The sequence below is a fragment of the Hydra vulgaris genome, chromosome 08, assembly GCF_038396675.1.
Source record: "Hydra vulgaris chromosome 08, alternate assembly HydraT2T_AEP".
Classification (NCBI taxonomy): domain Eukaryota; kingdom Metazoa; phylum Cnidaria; class Hydrozoa; order Anthoathecata; family Hydridae; genus Hydra; species Hydra vulgaris.
This window is the reverse complement of record NC_088927.1, coordinates 53,372,638-53,386,223: the sequence shown is the minus strand read 5'-3', so window position 1 is coordinate 53,386,223 and position 13,586 is coordinate 53,372,638.

Sequence of the window (13,586 nt, the reverse complement as noted above, 5' to 3'; positions counted from 1 at the left end):
CAAAAAAAAAAAAAAAAATAACACTACTCAAACTTATTAGAGAAGTTTAAGAATGCAAAACGCACATGGCAAATTTTTAATGAAAATACTGGCAATCAAAAAATTAAAACATGCAACTTACCAAAATTATTAAAAACAATGGTGATTTTTTATATAATCCTACAGATATAGCAAATCAAATATATAACTTTTTTGTAACTGTTGGTCCAAGTTTAGCAAAAAACATTCCAATTATAACTAAAACAATAAATGATTTTGATCTTCCGATAAATTCTATACTTAATAACTTTGAACTTTCCATAAAAGAGTTTAAATGTGCTTACAAAATGCTAAAAACCAATAAAGCGATAGGCCCAGATCAAATAAATGGTAATGTTATATTCGGTTCTTACGAGATCATAAAAACTATACTCTTTCAGGTCTTTAGTTGTTCAATTAAACAAGGTATATTTCCTGATCAACTTAAGATAGCCAAAGTTACACCAATATTTAAAGGGGAGGGGGGGGGGATTTTCAAATATAACTAATTTTTGTCCAATTTCTGTACTTTCTGGTTTTTCAAAGATTTTTGAATGGATCCTTTACAATAAAATTTATAATCATCTTTCTAAAAATAAAATACTAAATACAACCCAATATGGGTTTAAAAAACATAATTCCACTGAACACGCAGTGCTTTTTCTGACTAGAAATATTGCAGATTCGTTTGAAAAATCACAATTTACTCTTGCAGTGTTCATAGATCTATCAAAAGCCTTCGATACAATAAATCATGAGATTCTTGAAAATTATTAAATTTCTTTAAAAATTATTAAATCATGAGATTCTTAAAGATTATTAAAAAACTAGAAAAATGTGGTAATTTTCTAAGATTACTTAAGAGCTATTTAAGCGATCGTAAACAGTATGTGCAAAATGATGTATCCTCTACAACAAATTTACTAGGCATAACATGTGGTGTTCCCCAAGGGTCTATACTAGGACCACTTCTTTTTCTTATTTATATCAATGATCTTTTTAATGCCTCAAATTTAAAAACAGTAATGTTTGCTGATGACACAAACTTTTTTCTGTCTAGCAATAATATTATAACACTATTAAATGACATGAACATAGAGCTAAATAAAATTTCAAAACGGTTTAAGTCTAATAAGTTATCATTTAACATAGAAAAAACTGAATGGACTCTATTTCATCCAAAATCCAAAAAATATCTTTTGCCAAATGATATGCCTCAAATATATATAGATAATATTCAAATAAAACAATCAAAAGTTTTACTTTTTCTTGGTGTTCTTATTGATGAAAACCTTACGTGGAAAAATCATATTGAAACCTTGCGCAACAAAGTTTCAAAAAATATTGGAGTATTATTTAAAGCGAGAAGTTTTCTAAATAGAGACGCATTTGTTCGACTTTATTACTCACTTATTCAACGCCATCTAAATTATTCAAATATCGCATAGGGTAGTGCTAGAAAAAGTCAATTAGATCCTCTTTATCGGCAACTGAAGCATCTAGTACGACTAATAAATTTTAAAGATCGTTTTACTCATGCAAAACCACTTTTATTTAAAATGAGTAATCTTAATATATACCAACTAAATGTTTTTAACACTCTTTGCTATATATTTAAATGTAAGATAAACTTAGCTCCAATACCTTTTCAAAATTTATATGCAATAAAGCCCAAAAACAAATATGATCTAAGAAATGACAATTTTATTTATCAACATTATTCACATACAAGTTTTGGAAGGTCTCTTATATCTTATTGTGGAGCTTATTTGTGGAACCAAAGAGTTTTAAAAAATTTTGATCTTGTTTCTCTTTTATAAGTGTTATCTGAATGTAATTTAAAATATTTGTTTTTATTTTTTATTGTTTCGTTAACCAGTATTTTATTTGTATGAAGGTTTTGTTAAACGGTATTTACTAATTTAAAATATTTTATTTTATTTTTTATTGTTTTGTTAAACGGTGTTTTGTAATTGAGGTACCTTATTTTATTTGTATGAAGGTTTTCTTAAACGGTATTTACTTTTCATCTTATATTTTTTTGAAATAATTGGTTTATAATTTTTGTATTGTTTAACGGTTCTCGGAGACAGGATCTTAAGGTTCTCTTCGAGTTTCCGTGTTCTTCATATATTATGTACCAACGACATTTTTACCAGAGAATATTGTTAAATGAACAAAAAATTAATAATAATAATAATAATAATAACAGTTCAAAAGTTATTCAAGAGTCAATATGACACCAAAACTAAGTAAATAAGTAAAAACCCACAGTCTGTAAAATAGAAATTTCTGGGCAATCCCGACGATCAAAATTTTTTTTTTGTATCTTATTTTATTATAGTTGGTGAATCGATATGAAAAAATTCAAGTCAAATGTTATAACAGTTCAAAAGTTATTTAAAAGTTAATATGATCCAAAAATACTCTCTTTTTTGGTGCCATATCACTGCAAATTTTCCGTACTTAAGCCCTATACCTTACGCCAAAAAAATCATCAATTTTTGCACTACAAAAAGTTCAATAACTTCAAATGCCATATGACCCCTCATGTCTTAGGTCAAGTCAAGGTCAAAACAATGATATAAATTATATATCCTTCGTTAAATTATAAAAAAATCGTCTGCAATGGCTAGTAAAGAAATGAAAGACGCATTACATTTAATCCAAAAAAGAAAAAGTATTAGAGAAACTGCAATAACTTTCAAAATATCCTATCCAACGCTTCTTCGTTAATGGAAAAATTTTTTGCTTGATGAAAATACAAGACTTACCCCGAACTATTATGTTAAAAGAATATTTACAGAATTAAATTTAAAGTATATATTTTGACTTGTTCGAGAATGTTATATGGCCTTCCAATTAAAGAATGTCAGGGTATAGCTTTTGAGATGGCAACCATTAATAAAATCCATAGAGATGGCACAAAGACTCAATGGCAGGTATTGATTGGATGAATAATTTTAGAAAGCAACATCCAGATTTGTCTCTTAGAACACCTGAAGGATGTTCTCTCTCTACATCATTTAATGCCCATAATGTAAATATATTTTTTGATAAATTAAAAGAACTTTTTTCTAGATCACCAGCATTTGCGAATGGAACTCGGACTTTTAACCTTGATGAAACTGGAACTATTATATTTTGTCATTATTTCGTCATTTTACACATTTTACAATGTTATCTATAAATTTAAACAAATATATATAATTACAAGCTGACTGGGGCAAGTAGAAGTCAAAATGACTTATCATCAAGCCCCTTTGTGAAATACAAAAAAAAAAAAATACAATTAAATTTTACATTTTCCAATATTACATAAAAGAGTGAAATTATTAAGTTTAAAAAAAAAAAAAATTGGTTAGAAATTTTAGAAGGTTAAAGAAGAACTTAAAGTTAAAAAAAAGAACTTAAAGTTAAAAAAAGAAGAAATTTAAGATAAAGTTAAAATATGAAATAACAAATAAAAAATAACAAATCTGTACATATTCGTATACATATTAAAGACAATAAACAAACAAAAAAAAATTTAATTCGCTTCATATGCATATACATCTTCAATACAATATTAAAATTAAATAAAGTACATAAAAAATTAAAAATACAAAAATATTTCGATTTTTTTTTTCAAAAAAATGAGAGAATGTACGTAATGTTTAAATTTAGTAAGTGTTTTTTTATAGTTCTTTTAAATGTAGCAATAGATTTTATTTTTTTCATATTTTCGTCAAGAACCGAATTCCACAAGCGTGGTCCCCGGCATATAGTCGAGAAGTCAGATTTTTTGAGTGATGTTAGTGGGATGTAGTAATTACTCATTGAATGTCTTGTTTCATATTTATGATTAATTCGAGTGAAACTTTTAAAAAAATATTTTGGAATCATTTCATTTTGAAGTTTAAACATAAATAACAAGTTATGGTATATATTTAGTTTGTATACATTTAGAGCATTTATTTCCTTGAGTAACGGCTCGGCACTTTCGTATCTACTTGCGCCCAAAACTAATTTACTTGCTTGCTTTTGTTTAGTATAAATAATTTTTAGGAAAGATAAATGATTGTTTGCCCAGGCAATATTACAATAGTTAATATGACTATATATAAATGAAAAGTATAAATTTTTTAAACATAAATTATTTAAAAGATGTTTTGTCTTGTACATAATCCCCAGGGTCTTTGAAACTTTGTTCTCGACTTGCTTTATTTGACTTTTCCAACTTAAATTCTCATCGAAAATTATTCCTAGTATTTTCATTGAAAAAACTATTTTTATTTTAATATTGTTAATTGTTAGTTCAGGTAATTTGAGTGGAAGGTTCTCGGATTTAGATGACTTAGCAAACAAAATATATTTCGTTTTTTCAATATTTAATGAAAGTTTATTTGCTTCAAACCACTCATTAAGATATATTAATTCTGTGTTTACAATATAAAAAATATTTTTTAAATTTGAGTCAGAAAAGAAAACATTTGTGTCATCAGCAAAAATAATATAATTAAGTATTTTTGAGGACAAATAAATATCATTAATATAAATTAAAAACAGCAGGGGTCCAAGTATTGATCCTTGGGGAACTCACAATTTATTGATTCAAATGGGGAACATGTTAAGTCATATGGTACTCCTTGTTTACGATTTTGTAAATAACATTGCAGCCACTTTTAATTGGAGTGAACTACTCCATAACTGTGTAGTTTATAAATTAGAATCTTGTGGTTGACAGTATCAAATGCTTTTGATAGATCTAGAAAAATTCCGAGTGTGTAACTGTCGTTATCAAAACCATTTAAAATTTGGTTGGCAAGATCAATTATTGCATGTTCCGTGGAATGGTTGTTGCGAAATCCAAACTGTTTATGATAAAGAATGTTGTTTTTTTCAAGATAATTGTACAGTCTGTTGTGCATAATGCGCTCTAGTATTTTGGAAAAACAAGAAAGTATGGAAATTGTTCTGTAGTTAGATTTTATTGAGTCATCACCGCCTTTGTATATCGGAATTATTTTTGCTAATTTTAGTTGGTCAGGAAAAATGCCGTTTTTTAGGGAAAGATTAAAAATTTTAAAAAGAGGTTTCTCTATAATATCTGAGACCGCTTTTACAACATCAGGGTTAACTTCATTCAGACCTGCACTTTTATTTGTTTTCAGCATACTAATTGCTAGTCGAAGTTCATCAATTAAAAGCTCCGACTCCTCCATGAAGGAATCAGATTTTTTCAAAAAAAATTTAAATGATTTTTTTCCCTCAGGAATTGCACCGGCAAGCTTTTTTCCTATATTTATAAAAAAGCTATTAAATGTTTCAGCAATTTCTTTATTAACAAAAGCATCTCTTCTATTATCATCTCTTTGCAATCTTTTTGGAAGATTATCACTTTTCACAATTTCCACTCCTGTTATTTCTTTAATTACATTCCATGTTTTCCTTGCATTTCCAAATGTTTTATTAAGTAACGAAGAGTAGTAATTTTTTTTATATTGCTTTTTTAATTTTTCAAAAGAATTTTTATATTTTTTGTATTTGATTTCATTTTTGTAGTTCTTTTTTTTTTTAAATTTTTGGTAAAGTTTTTGTTTTCTTTTTGACGACTTAATGAGTCCTCTCGTCATCCACGGACTTAACAAATTTTTAGAATTAACAATTTTTTTTATTTTTGGAAAGGCTTTTTCGTATTGTCTTGTAAACATGCGAATAAAAAAATTGTAGCCATCATTAACGTCATTGCAATCAGTTAAAAGTTCCCAGTTTACTTCATGTAAGAGATCACGAAACGTGGCGATTGATTCATTATTTATTTTCCTTACGTATACCGTTTTTGTTTTTATTTTATTCTCAAGGGTTGCAGAATTTATTATCAGAAAAACTGGAAAGTGATCAGTTAAATCTGTTTTAATAATACCACTTTGGATTTTAGTCCTTGTGTAATTATTAGTAATAATATTATCGATAATAGATGCAGTTGTTTTAGTCACACGTGTTGGCTTATTAATCATGGGAAAAACGCTGTATTGCAAAAGTGTATTTATAAAATTCACGACTTGGTTATTAGCTTTATTATTCAATAAATTTAAATTAAAATCACCTAATAAATACACATTTTTTTAAATAAGCTTTGGTTGCAAATAGTTTAAGTGGTTTTCAAATTGATTGTAATTACCGTTTGGCGGTCTATATATTGCAGTTGTAAATGTATTTTTATTTGTTTTATTAATTATTTCAATAATTAATGACTCACAATTAGCGTCATTTACTTTGAGGTTTTCAACATGTTTAAAAACCAATGAGTTTTGGACGAAAATAGATACGCCCCCGCCATTGCCGTTTTCTCTCGGTTGATGAATAGGTTTATACCCTGATAATTGAAAGTTAGAATTTATCGCGTCTCGATGACACCAAGTTTCTGTCAGACAGATAATACTAAACTTGTTACTTATATTATTTAACATCAATTTTAAATTTTCAAAGTTTTTATTTATGCTTCTGATGTTTATATGTAATAATGAAAAATAAGATGATGAAGAATTAAGAACATGTTTAACATCGTCAACATTGTAATAAGTCGTATCTACTGAAATTTCGTCAAAAAAGTTCATGTTTTTATCATCGTCATTAATTCGGTTTAGTGCGTTTTTCATTTCTGATATGTCAAAAACATTAAAACTGTTGGCTTCCGTCATTTTAACAATAAAAACTAAGAATATTATTTAAGACATAAAAATATAATAAATAAATATACTTTAAGCATTCTTATGTGATTTTTTAAAATCTTTAACTACTAATTTATCATAAATAACAACAGAATATTTACCGTTGTTCCTGTGAGTTCGCATTTCTTCAAAGAAATTTTTCCGTATGGTTAGGGTATCCAAGGAGTAGTCCTCATTTATAAATATTCCTGTTCCTTTTAACTTTTTTGAATTCTTTAATATGCTAATTTTATCTTTATAGTTCAGGAGTTTTATCACGATTGATCTTGGTTTGCTTAGCCCAGTTTTTCCGGTTCTATGTGCCCTTTCAATAACTACACCACTTACATTTAGATTGTTTTCAAAGATATTAAGAACTTTTTCTTCAGATGCATTCCAACTTTCATTTTCACTTTCTGCTATTCCTTCGAGACGCAAATTATTTCTTCTCAGTCGATCTTCCAGTTGTCGCAGCTTATTTTTTTCTTCCGCATTAAATGCTACTTTTGTAACAATTTTTTCTTCAATTTTATTAATTTTTTCTTCCTGTGTATCTTGTGTAAAAGTGATACTGTTTTCAATATCTTTTTAAGTCTGTTCTAATTTTGAGAGTCTGTCATTTATTTTTCCCATTTCAAATTTCCTCAAATTACTTTCAGCTTGCAAAGCTTTGCACGTTTCTTTAATTTCTTTAATTTCTTTCAAAAGTCCATCGATTCTGTCATTTGCAATTTTTAAATTTCCACTTATAAGTTTAAGAATGTCTTTTTGTTGTTTCTTAAACATCTCAGAGAATATTTCACGAACTAATTTCACAGATATTTCTGTAGCTTCTGTATTTGATTGCATTTCGTTTTTATCAGTATTTTTATTTTTATCCATTTTATTATTTTTATCCATTAACAAGGTAAATACCAATACGTTTTTATTTAAGAATATTTATGCGAGTATATTTATGTATACATTTTTAAATAATTCCATACAATCAAAAATTTTGAATATAAAAAAATAATAATTTAAAACTTCAAAACAACCACACTGCATAAACACCTCCGTTCGCGTTGACGTTCACAATGAAAAAAAAAGAGATTACCGTGCAGAATCCACAAAAGGTATGTTAATCTTCAATAATAAGTATATTTTTCATGACATATTGATTTCTTACATAAAACATCTAAATATTTAGGTTTCTGCAAAGAAAGGTGTGAAGAGTGTCTGCAAAGTCACAAGTGCTGAAAGAGGAACCCTTGTCACAACTGGTATAATAATCAGTGCTTCTGGACAATATCTTACACCAGTAATTATTTTTCCAAGAGTGCATTTCAAGGAGCATATGTTGTCAGGAGCTCCTTCTGGATCTCTCGGAATCGCATGTAAAACAGGCTGGATAAACCGAGAACTTTTTTTAGATGTTATGAATAACTTTATCAAGTTCTCGTCTAGTACGAAAGAAAATCCATCATTATTAATATATGACAATTTCTATACATATCTATACCAGTGTTAAATTTAACAAAGGAGCATGAGTCACCATTTTGACATTACTGCCTCATATAATGCGCAAGTTACAATCACTTGATATTGGAGTTATGGGGCCATTTAAAACTGCATATAATGCAGCAACTTATTTATGGATGCTCCACAATCCTGAAAAAACATTTACAATTTACCAAGTGGCTGCATCTGTAGGGGTTGCTTTTCTGAAAGCCATAACACCTTCTAACATTATAGCTGCTTTTAAAAAGACATGTATATTTCCTTATGACAGGAACGTGTTTACAGATATCAACTTTATGTGCAGCTCTGTGACAAACAGAACTTTTAATGTCAACAATACTTGCATAAAAAATCACGCAAGCATTACTTCTGATAATTTTTTTAACCCTCATGTTTCATCAAATGCAGACCCCACTACCTCTACTATTATATATATAATAATAATGCCATCTCCGCTAACTATAGATGCAAACTAACTAGTTACCAATGATGCAATGTTTGATCTGTCTACATCATCAGATTCTTTTGTCAGCCCTAAACAATTCAGGTTTTCCTAAATCTGGAGAAAAAAAAAGTAAAAGAAAAGAAAGGAAGAAGGGTCGCTCTATGATTGCCACAGACACTCCTTAGAGAGATCGGATCGAGAAAAGGCTCTGCAATAATAAGTTAGTCAAACTTACAAAAGAATTTAGAGCAAATTTACAGAATATTAACAAAAAAATTACTTAAAAAAGACAATTCTGTATTGGAACATTTGACAAATAAGAAAGGTTTAATAATCCTAGAAGATGATTTGGGTGCTTGTGATATACATCCTAAAGAAGATGACTTTGTATGGGTTAAATTTAGAACAGCAAAAAAAAAAAAGGTTTATGTTGGAAAGGTATTATGTATAAACTCTGTAAAAGAAGTAGTTACAATTAGTTTTCTTCGGAACAAAGGTGATATTTTTAAGTTGTCTAATTTACCAGAAATTGTGACTTTCCCAAGAATAGATGTTAACTAATGCTAGATCGGCCAACTTTTTCTGGAACAAGTAAAAGACAGCATTGCCATTACAAATTTTAGGTTGTGTTTGACTATATCAGTATTTCCTACATATTATTTTTATTGCCAATATACTATATGCTAATATACTAATTTCATTACATATAGATACTTTTATTATATCTTAATAATTGGAAATAAACATTTGTCATGGGAGAATTTATTGTTATTTATGTTACATTATTACTTAACTATGTTATGTTTAATTATAAAGTATTTGTTACATACTTAATTTTCAATAAATTAGTTAAAGAAAATATCTAATTTTAGTTTTCTTGTAATCAAAGGTAATGGCTCACTCTACCATGTGCTTGGTTTACTCCTGCCCATTAATGGGTTGGAGTGAACCATTCGCAACTCCTGCGTTATTGTTCAACTTATTAAAAATCTGAAAATATTTTGATATTTCATGTATTACTATTAGAAACCTAATATATTACGCTACCTTAGGCTCCTTATCCTATATTTTTTCCACTTTTGGTTTTCTTGATATAATCAATTTAAAAAAAAGTGGCTCACTCCTACCCATCCTTCCCTTAACTTAATACTGATTAAATTGTTCTGCAATTAAAGGCTAATCTGTGATAAATTCAGTATTTGAGTTAAGGATGATTGGAAAGCTATTTTTATTACCTTCTTTTTACCAGTTACTTTTTCATTTTTATATCATTTTTGTGTTCACTTAACTGTTCAGAGTTATAATATTCTTTTAGAACGTCTAAAAGTTGATTCAGAAAGACGCTTATAGTTTTTATACTTGGTTTCATTTTCAAATCTTTTTTTTTGATAAACTTATTATACAAGCCTATTTGTTGTTTTTTGGAAAATTTTAGAATAACCTTTGTTTTCCAAGGATTTATTAGCGTTTTTGTTTTTGATGAGGAAAAAACTTAAAAAACGTCTTAGCAGAAGGTTTAACCGAAAATCGTTTTGGCAAGAAAACGAATACAGAAAAAAAAAGCAAATTTGATTTTAGTCCTAGTTTTTCTTTTTACCTTCAGAAATGGAACCCCATCAAACATTTATATTCAAAGCATTGAAATTGATTTATTTTGTTGAAAACTTTGTAAAATTTACACAAAAAAAAAAAATTTTTTGTTTTATCTAGTTTTTCAATGCAATTTTTTTAAGAAACTTATTAAAAGACCTAATGGTCTTATCACTGAGCACCGCCACATCATTAGTATTTAAATAGTTTGTTGCCAATTCCATTTAACGGACAACGCTCATGTTTTCGAGCGCAATTTTTGATTATAAATTTTACGAATATAAAGTTAAAATGACATTTTTATATTAAAAAGTTTTCTAACTATAATGTTATTATTTTCTAATGATATCAATATTAGTTTCTAATGATATTGATATTAATTTCTAATGATATTGATATTAATTTCCAACGATATTGATATTAATTTCTAATGATATCAATATTTGTTTCTAATGATATTGATATTAATTTCTAATGATATTGATATTAATTTCTAATGATATTGATATTAATTTCTAATGATATTGATATTAATTTCTAATGATACTAATATTAATTTCTAATGATATCAATATTAGTTTCTAATGATATTGATATTAATTTCTAATGATATTGATATTAACTTCTAATGATATTGATATTAATTTCTAATGATATTGATATTAATTTCTAATGATATCGATATTAAATCGTCAAAATTTGAAAAGAACAAGTTGAAATTTGTCAAAATTTGAATAAATTTGAATTTAAATTTCTAGTTCGAATTTGACTCAAATTCAAGTTAGACAAATCGTCGCATGAGAATTATAGGGTTCTATCTGCATTTTTTTATGTTAAAAGAATCTAACAATTAAAGTTTTCATTAATAATTAATAATAAAAACAAACAATTTTAAAAATACTATGATTAATAATATTTTTTTAATAATGAAACCATAATAACATAAACGACTTGTAATTTATAACTATAAAGAATAATAGCATTAAAACATTTTAAAATTAAATATCGAAAGTTAAGTTTTTACAACATAAAAAAAGTGCAGATTGAACCCTATAATTCTCATGCGACAAAATTTTGATCACTTTAAATTTCATTTTCCAAATCAATATTCGAACAAATTTGAATGGATTCGACCAAGCTTAGCGGATTGTGACTGGTTAAATTTAAATTATGGTAGTTACGCGTTATTTTGTTAAAATTTATGTTACTAAAAAGACTTTGAAAGACTACAAAGAACTTAAAAAAACAAATTTCACTTAGTTCCCCCTCCAACTATATTATATTTTTTTGATAATCTTTTCACTCTTTTGCAAACTTAAATTGAGCGACTGACAGAACCTCAGAAAGTGCACCCTCTGCTCCACTCCACCTCTACACATTAAGTTATGCCTCATCAAACTATTAGTCATTGCTTAAGACAAAAAGTTCTAAAAAGACAAAAACCTTTCAAATACATCCAAGATCCTATTACAAAGCTGTGCAAAGTTAAGGTTCTTTATCAAACCATAGATCAAGAAGACATAGTACATTACGAGCTTGCCAAGTTCTTGAATAGAAAAAAGAGATTGGCTAAGAACAGTTTTGTTGCAGTTGGTCATAGCTTCCTGGGTAATCACAAAATGAAAGCTATGTGCAGTTAGTTAAGAGTCTTAAAAGAATTACATTAAAATGGTATGTGAAATGTTATCTAACGTCCAAATCCTAAATGCTTTTCTCAGTAATTTTTTTCCCCAATATTCAAAAGGTTTCTGTCTATTATATTCACAAGGAGATTGAGCTTAGTCATAGTAGCAAGACAAACGCTTTCAGAAAGATATATCGGACTTTAAACGCCTTTATCAAAGACAGTATAATAAAAATAATAATATCAAACTATTAATCGTTGCTTTAGACAAAAAGTCAGCACGTTTTAAATATATCCAAGATACTTTAAAACATTATAAACAAAAAAATAAGAATATTAAGTTCTTAATTGAAAATGAAACTAAAAAAAAAATTAACAATGAAATAGTAAAAAATTAATCTAAATTATAAAAATATCAAACTTTAAAAGATCTAGAAATTATCTGAACCAATTTAAACTTTGATACGTATGATAACTTCTTAACAAAAAAAAAGTTTATGGATTAATTCAAAAAAAAAAAGTTCTGTGTTCGTTACAATTTTCTGCATAAATTTGGAAAAATCAAGTTTATAAGTATAAAAAACAGACTACATTTAAACGTCAAGAAAATCCAAGTAAGATGATGTTCAATGTTGATAAGAATTTTTATATAATCACAAAGTATTCTAAAATTATTCGTTTGTTTTTGCGTTTTTAACTGTAATAACATCTTTTTATATGGATTACCTGCTCCTCAACTTTTTTTATTTGAGGTTCTTGAACAGGGGTAAATTCGCAACACGATATCTTCAGATTATAATTATTTATGTCACCACTTCCATCATTTTTTTTAACAACCATTTCGCCATGTTCCAATCCAACTCTGACATGATCTCTATTAAATTGATTGTCAACGTACTTCTTAGGCATTTCTTAATAACAAAAAGAGATGTTTGCATATATGTGTTTTTTTATTTTTGTTGAGATGTAGCATAGAATAAGTTTGATTTAGTGTACCTTCAGGCAGAATTTCTACAGTTAAGTTTTGCAAAAAATTAAAATTAAAGAAATACATCTTGTATTTGAATTTGTCAAAGTGAAAATGTAATATCGACTATACATTCAAAACATAGATTTGTAAACAGTTTTTTTTTAAAAAAAAAATAATTTTAAGGTAAAAGTAGTAGCAAGTTAAAAGTAGTAGCAAGACTAAATAATGCTAAATAAATTAAAAATGCTTAAAAAAAATTAATTTGCTTTTTTATTCAGCATAAAATGCAAAAAAATCAATGAAAAGGAAAACAACATTTTCTCCGCCTTTTTATGACAATATAAGCTAAAACAGTACTGAGAGATAATAATGTAATAAACAAAAGTTTACTAGAAAAACTAATTTTTAAAATGGCGACACTTTCAATTTTAAAGGATATTTTCGATACAAAATCCTAAAATAAATATAAATATATTCAAATAGAAACAAGCTTAAAGTTAGTTCTAGCAAAGTATTACAGTTCTATCTATAAAGAAACAACCCTAAAAATTTGAAGTTAACCGCATATCTGGTTAAAAAGATATGAATGATTTGTTGTTCGCAGTCAGACAAAAAAATACAATTGAGAAATCAAGCTTCAAAGTTTAAAAACAATATTAATAAAAAATTTCATACATTCATTTTAACTAACAATATTATCAGATTTACAACTTTGGTTTTCAAGTAGTTTAGTAATTATACAAACTTAAA